The sequence below is a fragment of the Dermacentor andersoni genome, chromosome 3, assembly GCF_023375885.2.
Source record: "Dermacentor andersoni chromosome 3, qqDerAnde1_hic_scaffold, whole genome shotgun sequence".
Lineage (NCBI taxonomy): Eukaryota > Metazoa > Arthropoda > Arachnida > Ixodida > Ixodidae > Dermacentor > Dermacentor andersoni.
Genome location: NC_092816.1, coordinates 162,008,552 through 162,023,698, shown reverse-complemented (window position 1 = coordinate 162,023,698; position 15,147 = coordinate 162,008,552).

Below are 15,147 nucleotides of genomic sequence, written 5' to 3'. Positions count from 1 at the left end.
GAGCGAAAAACTGAAATTCGATATATGTTTTCGCCTTATGATCATACTACAACTGAAGGGATTCAGACAACTGTACTGGGACAACCACATCATGTCGCAATTGTTTTGGTCCCGATCTTGTATAATCAACCTTGACTTCGCATTATATTTGGTGGCTTAGGTGTACGTTACTGCCTTGCGGGCTTCAAAAATAAGCCATGAAGGATTTTAGAGCGTCAGTAAGATATTTAGAAGAAATAGAGCGGCGATAAAGATTCCAAGCACATTTGAGACGCTGTGATGCGAAGCTTTCGCAAAGTGGTTAATCATATGCTAAATAAAGCGTCCATCTTCTGTAACGTCTTTTGCAGCAAAGCAATTACGCGCGAAGTAAGACGCTCAAAGGCCCACCACTGCGACCCAAGTCATCGACGCGACCACGAATTAAACGGCCTCAGAGATCGGCACACTTGGGTCGGACATTGTCTTCAGAGTCGACCCAGAGCCGACCTGGAGAAGGCTTTCGATAACATCCAGCACTCGGCAATACTAAAGGCGATCACGACCTTAGGGCTCGGGCGCCGGTTCTACGAGTTCGTCCGCTCCTTCCTAACCCGTCGCAAGGCCGTGCTCCGTGCCGGAGACCTCACGTCGGAAGAAGTCGAGCTCGGACAGCGTGCCACCCCCCAGGGCTCCGTCCTTTCGCCGACGCTGTTCAACCTGGTGATGATTGGGCTCTCCGAACGCCTGTCGAAGATACAAGGCCTCAACCATACGGTATACGCGGACGATATCACCATCTGGTGCTCCGCGGGGTCGGACGGCTTCGTCGAATCCGCTCTGCAGGAGGCAATCGAAACTGCCGAATCCTACCTCGACCACACGGGCCTCAAGTGCTCCTCCGCCAAATCGGAGCTGTTGTTGTACAGCCCAAAACGACAAGGCAAAAGGCCTAAGGGATGGAAACCACCGACCGAGCGCCACATCACTATCCGCACCAGAGACGGTCGCCCAATCCCCAGGGTCGATTCCATCCGAGTACTGGGAATGATTATCGAGGCGGGCGGATCAAACATCCAAACGGTCCACAAGCTGACGACAAAGACGGACAACGCAATACAACTTGTACGCAGGGTGGCCAACCGTCACCACGGCCTCAAAGAAGACAATCTGCTGCGTCTCGTACACGCGTTCGTCCTATGCCACTTCACCTACGTCGCAGCAATGCATAAGTGGAAACAATCTGAGCGGGACAAGCTCAATGTACTCATACGAAAGGCAGTGAAGCGGGTCCTTGGGCTCCCGATCACGACGCCGACGTTTCGACTCCTCGAGCTCGGTGTGCACAATACCCTCGAAGAGATCGCTGAGGCTCAGGAGAGAGCGCAGATGATACGTCTGACGATGACGGAGACTGGCCGTCACATCTTGCGTGAGCTGGGGTACTTTCCACCGAACACCCAGGATCCACCGGAGCTTACGCCGGTTCCCCGCGAGCTCCGCGACCTGATCACAATCGCACCCATTCCGCGAAACGTCCATCCGGAACACAATCGAGGCAGGCGCCTAGCCCGGGCCACCGCGTTCCTCAAACGAATAAACGAGAAAGCGGACGACGTCGCTTTCGTGGACGCCGCCGCCTACCGGTGCAACCGAGCCTACGCCGCGGTAGCCGTCTCGTCCTCGCAACGGACTTTAAACGCCGCAACGGTACGCACACGTGATCCCGAGGTGGCGGAGCAAGTGGCCATAGCCCTGGCAATGCTCGACGATAAGCGAACGACAATATTCAGCGACTCGAGACCGGCCATCAAAGCGTTCGAGAGAGGAGTCGTCTCCGTCAAGGCGTTACGCATTCTCCGCGGCGCTGATCCAAGCACCTTCAAACACCACACCATCGTCTGGTTTCCCGCCCACCTGGGTCGGATCCCGGGCGCCCCGCCCAACCTCAACGAGACAGCCCACGACGCTGCGCGCGCGCTTACCGACCGCGCCGTCACCCCCGGGCAACCACGTCTCGATGAGTTGGAGGCGAACAGGGACGCCCCAGTAACCTACAATGAAATAACCAAACACTTTTACTTGGGACGACGTCTCTTTCCGCCCCCGCACCCCAAACTAAACAGGCCACAGGCGCTAACGCTACGCTTATTACAGACAGATACCTATCCGAACCCCGCCACCTTACACATCATCTACCCGGACGTCTACCATGCGTGCCCCTCGTGCGGGGTCACGGCGACACTCGCACACGTGCTCTGGGAGTGCAGAAACGCTCCACCCGACTCTACCTCCGACAAGTGGGAGAGGACGATACGAAGTCCGCTCCTAGAAGATCAGCAATGGGCCGTCCAGCAGGCTCGCGCAGCGGCCGCCAGGTACTCCCTGTCGGTCCCTGCGTGGGAGACGCCCACTGCGCGCTGACATGCGTCCTGCAGGACTTCTATTAAAGTTTTTCCAATCCAATCCAATCCGACCCAGTTTACTATTGGTCAAGATTTAGAACCGCCCACCATACGCGACAAGAAACCTACCGAGAAGACGCGACAAACTCCGGCAATGAAGGCACAGAAGGCCTCGCTTTATTACAGAAATTGTGCTCTCGATGGCGATTATTTCTACTAGTGGGGATATTACAGCGAAGTTGCATATGCCTAGGGTTCCGTGCATTTGTTTTCTCCTTGAACAAAAACTATCATCATCAATGGCCCCCGTAAGCAAGCAAAAAATGCAATGGCTCATAGCTCCGTAAGGCAGAGGCTACAAGTGACTGAGTGCGAACTTTATTTAGGTTCTGAGGCGAAAGAATGAAATCAATCTGGCGGCTCCACCCAGGTCGGGCCTGGTAGGCAGAGTCGTTCGCCGGCGGCTCGGGCCCTCTGGAGAGCTTTGAGCTGAGCGAAGAGCTCTGTGATTCTGATCGCTGAGTCCCAGGAAGACTGGTCAGGTAAGTCCATGCCCGCGTTGGCAGAGCACAGCCGCCAGGGCATGTGTTCGAAGTTGTATTCGTGGCTGCAGTGTGAGCATACAGTAAGGTCTGGATTGATCCTGCTTAGTTTCGTTGGCGTGATGTATGTTCTAGTATGCAAATGTCTGTAAGTGACGGCCTGTGCTTTTTTAGCTTTGGATGAGGAGGAGGAAGAATTCTTCGTTTTAACCTATGATTTCAAGTGATTTCGTGGTATGACACGAGCGGGTCTTTGTTGTCTAGGTCCCTCCGTGCTGGGTCGAATCGAGAGGCCGGACCGCAGACGAGGAATGTGCGTTCTCGCGCCTGTTGGTGTGCCCGCTCGTTCGGATTATAGTCAGGACGTCCGGAAATGTTGCGCATGTGGGCCGGGAACCATGTGATATGTGGGGACATGAGGTTGTAATCTGCCGTTTCTTGGAAGAATATCTTGTTGACGACCGTAGCTGCTTAACAAGAGACGAGGGCCGCCGAGAAGGTTATAATGGCTGTTCTTGAATCCGAGTAAATGACGGAGGCTCCTTTGCAGCTTCGAAGGGCCACTGCGATGACCATTTCTTCTGCTTCACGAGTGAAGTTGGTAACTACCGTGGCTGCGTTGATGAGCGAGTCATGGACGTCCACCACGGAGACGGCGTAGGTGCCTCGATTCCAATATCTGGCCGCATCAACGAAAAGGACTTGCGTTTCGTTGCATTTGATGTTGTCAAGGATTGCCTTGCATGGCTCTCGCTTTTCTCCACCCTTCGTTGTGGGTCGGGTGTATGTTTCTTGGGATTGGATCAATCGTTATTGCCCTCTTGGCGTTTGTGCATAGTTGCGACTTCTCTGGTGGCATGAAGAGGGGCTGTGTGCCTGCTTCTAGTAAGATCTCAGTGCCCCCCTTTGTGAGTGAGAGCCGACTAATTTGGGCATTTCGCTGTGCCCCAAAGAGTTCGGTTGCCGTGTTGTGAAGCCCCATGCAGTTGGAGGAGTCTTTCTGTGATAGTGTTTCTAGGGAGGCTTAGGACCTTCTTTAATCATGTTCTGATTAGTGTGTCGATTTTGCTCAGCTCTGTCTTCTATCGGTTGAGGAAGGGGGTGGCGAGGCTTACATGGCTGATGGGGAAGGCGTGAAATGCCTTCATGAAGTTGTCCTCTTTCAGCCCGTCCCTTGTGCAGCCAAACCGTGATATGACTCTGGTGAAGTTGAGGGTGCTCTTTTCTATGCGTTTTAGTGCCTCCGCGTTGTTATTGCTGTAAGCCCTAATGACCATGGCCAGGACCTTGATTGTGTTACACCTGGAGATGTCTCCTCTTTCCCTGGTGTGCAGGTGAACGGAGAAGGAGCTAAGGGGCTGTCTCTCCCTAGGGCCTTATTTGCACAGGAGGAGCTCCGATTTGCTAGGGGAGAGCTTCAGTCCCGTGTTTGTAAGGAAAGCTTCCTTGGTGTCCAGCACTTGCTGTAGGTTCTGCTCCAGAGTGCCCAGCGGGCCGCTCGAGGACTAAATGGTGATGTCGTTCGCGTAAATCGCGTGCCCTACTCCAAGGACTTTCGCGAGTTTGTTGGAGAGATCATGGATCAAGATGTTGAAAAGAAGCTGCGAAAGCACTTGTCTTTGCGGGGCGTCGATGTTGCCTAGCCTGTGTTTTCTGATTCTGATTTGTCGGACGTTTATGTTGGCCGTTCGGTTAGCCAAAAACGATGGTACGTAGTTGTGGAAATTTACTTCGAGATTTAAAGTGGAGATTTCGTTGAAGGTGTGTTCATGCCTGACCATGTCGAAGGCCTTGGGTAAGTTCAGAATGCCAGGGTGCCTTTTACATCCCTGGATTTGATGTCTATGACGGCGCTCCTGATGAGTAGCATGGCATCTCGCGTGGATAATGATTTTCTGAAGGCTATGAGATTGTGGCGGAATAGGCCGTTTTCTTCAATGTGCTCTCCAATTCTATTGTGGATGGCATGTTCCGCGACCTTCGCTAGACACGACGTAAGGGAGATGGGTCTCAGATTCTCTGTATGGAGCGGTTTACTGGGTTTGGGGATGAGGCCTACATTGGCAGTTCGCCGTTCGTCCGGCCCCCGGCCTTCAGCGCATACTTCGTTAATTTTGCTCGTAATGATTTGTATGGCTTTGTCATCTAGATTTCTGAGTACTTTGTTTGTGAGTCCATCTGGGCCAGGGGCCGAGCGTCCTTGTAGGTCGTGAAGGGCGCGCGTAATCTCCGAGACTTGGAAAGGACGATCCAGCGTGAGTTGAGATGCCCCCTTGTATTCGCGTGTCGGGTCGTCCCACTGGACAGGTTTGCGCTCCACCGGAAGGTAGATGTCTGTCAGGGCGTCAGCAAAGTCCCGCGGACTCGTGTCTTCTTTCGTGTGGAGATGGACGAGCCTTTCGATCGTTACCCGGGCATTACTGTTGGTCGGCTTGTTACTGTCGGCGAATAGGGGCTTGAGAAGGCTTCACTTGCTGCCCCTTCTCATTTTACCATCCGCTTCGTTACACCCCTCGTCCTATTGCTGCGAACTCAACTTTCTGGAGGGTTCTTCGATCTCTTTGTTGATTGTCGTTAATTTAGACCTCAGCCTCCTGTTTAGCTTCTGCTATTTCCATCTGTCTCTTATTGGCCTCCAGGAGGTTTTACGAGTTTGGAGTGAATGGCTGGCCCCTCCAGGTCAATGCTGATTTCTTTAGTGGCACTGCATGGCCACCGTAATTTTTAGATTTTCCAGGAGCTCTCCGAAGGTTTCTTCTGGTCTGTCCTCTTTACCCCTCATTTTTCGGAAGAGGCCCCAGTCGATGTGGGTGTACGTCTTGGTAGGAGTGGGTGTGATGCGGACGCCGATTTCTAGAATGAAATGGTCACTGCCAAGGTCCTCTTGCAGGTTGTGCCACGACCCGTCCGCGTCCCCGAGGAACGTCAAGTCCGGGCTGGTGTCCCTTTGAACCGAGTTGCCTCTGCGCGACGTGAACCTTGAGTCTGTGATGAGTTGCATGCCTAGGGTGTCTGAGCACTCGGCAAGGTTAATCCCTTTCCTGCTATTAGTGGCGTAGCCCCAGACGGTGTTGTGCTCGTTGAAGTCTCCGGCAATGATAAGCGGCCTGTACTTGGCTTGCGCCACGGCCGATGGGAGAAGTTTATTAAAGTTCCTGAGCCTGTCAAATAGGGAAACTGTAGACGTTTAGTATGTAAAGGTTCGTCTTTAGGGCCCGACAGGGAATGATTTCTGTGAGCATGGATTCCAGGTCTTTCTTGTATGTCGGGGAGTCCTTTTTCACAAAGCTGACGTATTCGCGGATGAGAGTGGCAATGCCCCTGGCATATTTGAACTCGGGGTCCAGGGTCGGTCTGGAAACCCTGTACCCCGAGAAGGACATGTTTTGAATGTTCGTTTCCACTCTGCACTCTTGCAGGATGATGACGTGTGGCTTTTCTTTACATGAACTGACGAATTGCGTTAGGTTAGCTTTCTTTTTGTTGAATGAGTTACAGTTCCATTGCCAGCGCTTTAAATGTTGCGGTGCGTTATCCATTGTACTGTTTTGGCATGGCCCCCTTTTTGCTGGGCTCGCTTATTGGACCTGGCGGCGTGGGGGTTGCGGGCGACACAGGTAAGGGCCCCAGAGAAGACATGGGCCCTGGGTCCGGCGTGGGGATTGTTTTCGTGGTTTTGGGATGAGCGATTCGTCTTTCTAGGCGGTCGAGTCTGCCGCACATTTGTGTGAGTGCCTCCTTAATTTCAGTAATTGCCGACTGAAATGTGTTGTACTCTCTCTTCTTCTAGCTGCGCTTCTTGGCTTTGTGGTTACTGACGGAGGCGTTAGACGGAGCCACGCTGGCATAAGACATAAAGGCGTCCACGTCGGAGGTGTCGTCATCGGTTTGGATGACGACGGTCCTGCGTTTGTGTCTGCTACACGACGCGACCACGCTCAAGGAAGATTGAGGGGTAGGTGTCGGTGTGTTGTTATTTAAGATACGCCCTTCTAGCCTCGCTAGGGTTGCCTTGAGTTCAGCTGGTTCCTGTTTGAGTACTTTGTTTTCCCGCTCTAGTGTGTGTATTCGCGCGCGTCTGCCACGTGCATTGGCTGTGCCTTAGCTTGCTTTGCAGAGGCTACAAACAAAATCTGCTACTTCTGCTACTGAGTTTGCGGAATAGCAGAAGCTACTCAGCAAAGTGAAGCTAACAGTGCTTAAATTCTCTCTAATCATGCATACAACATACAGAACAGCATGTCGGAAACTGTCATCATCAATGGCTCATACACTCGTAAGCAAGCAAGGTGGTGGTAACAACTTTATTGAGATTCTGCTCAGTTATGATCTGGCAGGCCCGAGTACTAGGATGGCCACTCACGAGGAGCGACCCTTTCGGCCCAGGCAACGAGGGCTTTTTGTTGTTTTTGATCCGGCGTTCTGAGCAGCTCCTCCCACGTCTGTTGTGAGGGAGCAAGCGAAAAATGCAATTACTCATAGTCCCGTAAGGTTCATGGCTATTTACTTTGCGTGAATTATCTGCGATGACAGTGCGTCTGTTGTCGTTGTCGGTGATTTCAATGTGGACGTGTCGGTACCGAAAAGAGAGCGGTTTACGAGTTCCGCGTTGCAGACATATCTCTTGCGATGCCACACCGACCTGGCCCAACCGACCAACCAGCGGCGTCCGTGCATCGATTTGACATTATCAAAGTAATGTGATTGCAGTTGCGAGTGAAATAGTGACCACCCATCAAGACAATAAATGAGTTCGTACCTTTGTTGAAAATTATGTGAGCTCCGCTGGTCAACCACCTTCACAGAGTGGAATGGCTCATCACTTTTTAGGCACCTGGCGTTATTTTGCTGCCTAATTCCGCAGGTAACAACCCCATCCACCGGAAAACGTGTTGAGGTGGTGCAAATGGGGCTACATACAGGGTGATCATCTTTAAGTATTGTGGAATTCTTTAATATAGCCACTTGCAGATAGCATAATTCTAGCCTTTGAGCATGACTATTCAAAAAGGCGGACGTTACTTGCATGTGAAGTCGAAGCACATATGCAACTAATTAACAAAAATCCACTAATGGCCTTCTGAATTAATTACTTTAGGCACATATTGCAGTTTACAAATTGTAGCCGATGTGTTTACTAGGCATATGCACTTGAATTGCATTTCCAGATATGACGCCAATTTGTAGATATGCGCCATCAAGCATGCCGTAAACCTGCACTGTTATTCCACTCACATTTTATCAAAAGGCTCATTTACGCGCTGAAACCCAAAAGTAACTTGGACGCCCAAGTATATCGTTCCACACATTAGGAAATATCTCCAATCGGGTGTCATCCTGGAAATTCATTCCAAGTGGATACGCCTTGCAAACTCACTGGCTACAATTAGTAAATGGCAATATTTGCTGTAAATGAATTAAGAAGTTAATTAATTAATATCTGTTAATTATTTTAGTGTGTGTTTTGATGTATCGTGCTAGTAATGTCCACCTCTTCGAATAATCCAGCTTCAGGACAAGAATTATGTTATCTGCCACAATCGATTTGTAGAAATTTCATAAAACGTAAAAATGATCACCAGGTATAGGCCGATTTGTTATGCGAGTGCTGTCTTCTGTGGGAGCAATTCGGTACAACAGCAGCAGCAGCGCTTCTAAACAAATGGACAGCGTCGTCCAAAGGGTGAAGCAGTCACAGCAACGGCTAGGTTAAGCGTTGTTGCGCTCGAACTCCTCGGGCGGCGCTGTAACTGTACGACAAGCGCGACGTGTTGGCGCGATGCCGCACGCAAAAGTAGAGCGCCTCGATGTCCTCCTCACACGCCGCTCCGTAGCGGCGTCTCTTACGGCGTTGAGCACGCGAATGGCGGATACATACGAGTGCTGGCAACGAGTGCCTACGGCGTCCACCAAAGACATCTACTACGGTGTCCGCCATTCGCGTGCCCAACGCCGTAGTAGACGCCGTGGTTTGTTTCCACCCTGCATACGGAGGGTGGGCGAGGAGGACAACTAGCCAACCCGCGCAAAAGCAATACCGCCCCGGCGGCTACCAGGCGTCTCGCAACACTGGCGTCACGAGGAGCGCCGCCAGTGCCGTTGCAGAGGTCGCACCTCGATGTTGCAAGAGATGAGACCGACGGGAAACCATCGGCTTCAACCAGCGCCCGGTGAAATATCAGATCGCTTTAAAGCTCGACGTTTACTGTCCGCTCTGCTCGGACCAGAGAATACAAACAGCAGCTCAGCGGGAAGGCTTGTGTGCTTATAATGCACGTGCCTGCGCATAATGCCCACGCCAGCGTTGCAAGACTGAGAAGACATTGCCCTTCCTCCACCGATGAGCCGACCGAGCGCAAATTTGACGGTGCGTCCACTTCCTGTCGTCGTTTTATTGCGATAGCAATTATATCGATACTCCAAGCGAATTTTTGCCCTCGTCGGCGCCCTCGGCGTCGCCGTGTGGTACCGGATATGTATGTATGTATATATTGTCATCCGACGTGAAATAGAAGCCGCATCTCCTGTCACGACCCCAACCCATAGCTCCGACAATTGCCAGGCGACCGTCTCATTGATACAGTCCGTCGTGCGCCAAGAAGTGGCCAACGTTGGCTTGACCAACGTCTGCTCAGTTAATCGGCCTGACTACACTCCGTCCAGCAGTTTCATACGCACCCGCAACCTGAATGCCCCAACGCGGTATCGCAACCCGGCCGAATGGCGTACTCCAGACGACAGGCCTATATGCTTCACTTGTGGCCGTATCGGCCATATTTCACGTCACTGCCGGTCTTCGTGGAATTCGACCCCTTGGTCCTACCACCCATACGACAGGCCTATATGCTTCACTTGTGGCCGTATCGGCCATATTTCACGTCACTGCCGGTCTTCGTGGAATTCGACCCCTTGGTCCTACCACCCATCCCACGGCCCTCATGCTGCTCCTCGGTTAACATATATATATATATATATATATATATGTGCGCCATGCTATATGACATGCGGTATATGTGGGCCACACCGTTCTATCCCTAAAGTTGCTCATACCAGGTCTTATATTCTCGACAAAATTATTCCTCATGAATTCGATAATTGCAGGCCACAAAAGTCATGAAACAAAACACCGACGGTGCATTTCTCTTATCTTAATTCTTCTGACCCTTAAATATTAAACGTGGGAAACAATAACAGAGCTCAAACATGAAAATGACGTATGTTTAATGGCGTGGTGGCGCACTACTTCCCGTATCAGTCCAGGAAAGAGGTTTGAAACATACGCCGATGCGAAGAAGCGATGGTAAAGTCGCTAAGAAAGATGTTGGCTTTAATTAATAAACATAAATGAAATTGCCTGATGGCAGGATTCAAACCGAGGACCCCTAGCACAACGGCTGGTTTCTACTTAGCTTACTACGTTCCCTTCAATTCCTACTGTCACTTAAGCTACGAGTCTTGCACTTCGTGGACTATCCTGATGTGTTTCTATCACATTCATTGCTTCGCCCTTATTGATAAACTAATATTATTGTGATATCAATTATATAGAGACTCCAGGCGCAATTCTGTCGTTGACATCGCCGTGATGTTCCGCATAAAGTCAACGGGCAATAAAATCGTCGCCGCGCAGCGTATGCTGTTTGTGCGAGTGAAAGCGCGCGAGGGTCAGCCGGCAATCGCGGCTCAGCAGGACACTGCACTAAAACACAAACACATAAATGAAAACGTGGAACAAAGTTTTTACTCTATTGACGCAGCACTGGCTCACGGGAGACGCACGTCTAAAGATGATGCAGATCCGACTGTGGGAATCTGCTTACGCGAAACTGTCATGCGTGGTCCGGATGGAGCACGCTCGCTGCAAGTCGACGGCGCTTAGAGACGGATAAAAAGCAGACACCAATTAAGGTGCAGAGGGGAAAAGAAATGAAGGAAGCTTCGCATTATTAACTGATAAATAGAGGCCTTCCTTTTCATGCAAAACGCGATAATACCCTATTTTTTGTATTCCGCACAAAATTTATGAAAATCAGGTTAAAACCAATTTCTACCCGAGGTTTCACCCTTTCGTAAAGGATATGAATAAATGCAGGCGTTACGAAACCCCTGAACGCCGCCCCACTCGTTTGAACAAGCGGTCAATCAATGTATGTAATAAAAGTAGTATTCATGTACAAATATTGCAATAACCGGTGTGGACGCAGCAGTAGCAGCAGCTTTTGCAAGATTTCTTTATTGCATGGAAAACAAGGGCTTATGTAGGCACGGTGCATCGCTTATCACCACACGTGCGGTGGGTTGAAACACAGAAGACATGCGCACAAGATAGCCAACTCAGTCACGTCGCTCTGTTATCACATCCCTTCCCACCTAGTAGTCAATGATATAACGAAGCACTGGTCGACGTACATGAGTAGACCTACGGCATGCTTTCGGAGCTTCTGGCATAGGCGATCTCCACTGCAGTGTCAGTCGCTGGAAGCTTGACGCTGGGGTTAGCGTGAGAGACTATCGGTGCAGCCTCCCATGCTCTCCGCACGTGGTTGCCATGACGTCGGTGTACTGAACCATCCGATGTCTGTACATGACGTGGCCCGGGCGACGCAGTATCCGTGCGGCCAGCCACTTCGGACCACGAGTGGAGTTCCGCACGTACGCGGGGTCACCGTGTCGAAACTCCCTCGAGGATGGCGGCTTGGTACATCCAGGGCCTATCACGTCAGGGCGCAGTCTCGACAAGACAGAGCGGAAGCTTCTGCCCAGCATGAGTTCTGCTGGTGTCTTCCCGGTTTCCGAGTGGGGCGTAGAGTGCTGCTTGAATAAAAAACGAGGAACTTTACACGCCACTGTGCCCTGGCTCTGCTTTCGAAGCGCACACTTTAGCTCGCGAACCATGCGCTCAACCCTTCCGTTGCTTGCGGGATGGTATGGTGCTGTATACATGTAGCGCACGCCATTTTTGCTCAAGAAAGATTGCATTTCGTTGCTCGAGAAGGCTGTGCCGTTATCAGAAACAAACTCCGGCAATCCGTATGAAGCAAACATTCTTCGCAGTTTTTCGATCACAGCTGAGGAGCGAAGCGAAGGCATTATCTCGATCTCGGCCCAGTTTGATAGCGCGTCCACGACAACAAGAAAAGAAAACGCCCTTAACCGGCCCTGCGAAATCCATGTGAATTCTGCTCCATGGGCTTTCGAGTTTCGTCCAAAAATGCACAGGTGTCTTAGGTTCGATTTGCCTGTTCTCTTGACAAAGTTTGCAATGAAGCACGAAATCTTCAATCTGGGCATCGATCTTCGGCCACCACACATATGACCTTGCCAGAGCTTTCATGGCCGTTATGCCAGGGTGATTTGCATGCAGAATGGCAAGAACATTTTCTCAGTTCTTCTGGCAGTATGACCCTATTACCCTACAGAAGGCAGTCACGGTGAAAAGACAGCTCTCCGCGCCTCACCTGATAGGCGGCATATTCTGGGGGCACAGCTTGTTCTGGCCAGCCAGTTGAGACCCATTTCTTCACCCGCGACAGGCAAGGATCACGCAGAGTGGCTGATGCGAAGTCTGCTGCGCTCACAGGAGGGTACTCCACTGCTTCCAACACAAGCACGCCGCCAGGAGGGTCGATGTCCCTCCTGTCACTGGGTATCGGTAGTCTGCTCAGACAGTCAGCGTTTGCGTGATCTTGCGTCCTTCTATACTCCAGTTTGTATTCGTAAGCAAATAACAAAGGCCACCGCAACATGCACGGTGACAAAACAACGGGAATCTGCTTGTCTCGTTGAAAGATACCGAGTCGTGGCTTATGATCTGTCAAGATGCGGAATCCTCGCCCACAGAGGTACTGGTGAAATTGACGGACGCCATAGAGAAAGCTAGAGCCTCGCGGTCAATCTGGGCGTAATTACTTTCCGCCTTAGTGAGTGTTCTTGACGCATAAGCAACAGGTTGCTCGCGTCCTTGAGCATTGCTGTGAGCTAATACAGCTCCCCCACCCACGGGTGATGCATTACAAGTCAGAACTAAGGGTGCATCAGGCTTGAAATGCACTAAAAGTGACTCGGATGTCAGCAACGTCTTTAGAAAGCTCGTTATTGCTCTTCACCCCATTTCCACGTACTGTGGCTGTCTAGTAGGCGGTAGAGCACTTCTGCAACTTCAGACCGACCCTTTAGAAAGCGATTGTAGAAATTCACCGTACCTAGAAAAGCTTGGAGCTCCGTGTTCTTCGGTGCAGGTGCTCTGTGAATCGCCTCGACTTTAGCCTTTAAGGGGTAGATGCAATTTGCATCTATCCGGTGTCCCAAATACTCCAGGCTCTCTTTAAAGAACCGACACTTGCCCCCTTGTATACGCAGCCCCGTTTCACACAGTCGGTTGTGAACTTCCACGAGGACTTCGTGGTGCTCTGCTGTTTCGCTGACCATAAGGATGTCGTCGAGGTATGCCGCTACCTGGCATAGACCTGCAAGCACTGTATCAATTGTTGTTTGAAATAATCCGGGTGCCACCGACACACCGAACGGCAAACGACGCGCTTTGTACTGGCCCTTTACTGTATTTATCGTAAGCACTTCTGCTGAAGCGTCATCAACTGCAAGTTGCTGGTACGCTTGCGTCAAGTCAATTTTAGAAAAAATACGGCCTTTCCCCCAACTATGCGAAAAGTTCCTCGCTAGTAGGTAAAGGATAAATGTTGTTCCTTACCGTTTGGTTGACTGTACTGCGATAGTCTCCGCATATTCTAATGACCCATCCTTTTTACGGACGATGACCACAGGGGTGTCCCATTCGGAGCACTGCGTCGGTTGCAGAACACCTTGACGTTACAGTTTTTCCAGTTCTGTGATGACGTCATCCTTGAGCGCGAACGGAATGCTGCGGCATTTTAAAAACTTGGGCTGGGCGTCCTTGTAGGGGTGGCAGAGCAGCGCCTGGAAATGTTTTGCCAAAAACATCCAGAATCTTTTTGATAAGGGCTTTTGTGTTTTGTTCGATGCTGTGAAGCCCAGTGACATTAATGTTCAAGACCTTGAACGAATCACGACCCAAAAGTGGGCTACCTTCGTTTCTTACAATGAGTATCGGCAGCTGGAAGTTTTGTTCTTTGTATTTGACCGGGCGTGTAGCTTTTCCGACGACGTCCAGTCCTTCCGTAGTCCAAGTTACGAGCTTGGTGTCCGATTCTTCAAGCTTTATGTGCCGTGCAACTTTCAGTTTGCTGAACGTATTTTGACTGATAACCGATCTAGCTGCTCCTGAGTCGACTTCCATGGGCACTATTTTACCGCCTATACTTACGGCCACCATAAACTTGGGAAAACCGCTAGTCAGTTGACTAATATTTAGCATGTCATCATACTCAGTTTGCACGGAGTTCGGCATATTTTCTAACTGGTGGCTAACCTGACCACTTTGTTTCTTTCGGCACGCTTTGGCCAAGTGTGCTTTCCCGGAACAGTTGCAGCATACTGCGGTTTTAAACCTGCAACGCTGTGCAGTGTGGTTGCCCAAACACTGGAAACACTGCCATTTCAAATGCTCGCTTGAAGTTCTTTCATCTTGCCCATTCTTATGCTGCATGCTGCTTCATGTATTTCCTGTCCACTTTAGCTGTCAAATCTGGAACGTCCTGACGTAGGCCGCCCCACCCGCCGTAGTTGCTCAGTGGCTATGGTGTTGGGCTGCTGAGCACGAGGTCGCGAGATCGAATCCCGGCCACGGCGGCCGCATTTCGATGTGGGCGAAATGCGAAAATACCCGTGTACTTAGATTTAGGTGCACGTTAAAGAACCCCAGGTGGTCGAAATTTCCGGAGTCCTCCACTACGGCGTGCCTCATAATCAGAAAGTGGTTTTAGCACGTAAAACCCCGTAATTTAATTTAATTTTTTTGTAGGCCGCCCATAAACCTTTGATGTCTTGCAGCAGCGTCTGCCATCACTGCTAGATCGTAGGCAGTCTTAAAAGTTAGGTCTTTATCTGCCAACAAACGTTGCTGCGAAATGCTGTCGGAGATTCCAAAAACCAACCGGTCCCTCAGCATTGCGTCAAGAGGAAGCTGGTTGTTGTTGAACCCGCAGTTCTCGGCTAGCTTACGTAAAGCTGTAACATAGTCTGCAACAGATTCGGCGTCGTGCTGATCTCGCTTCGAGAACACGTACCTTGAATATAGCTCGGATGGCTTTGGGTTGATGTGGTTCTTCACGGCTTTTACGATG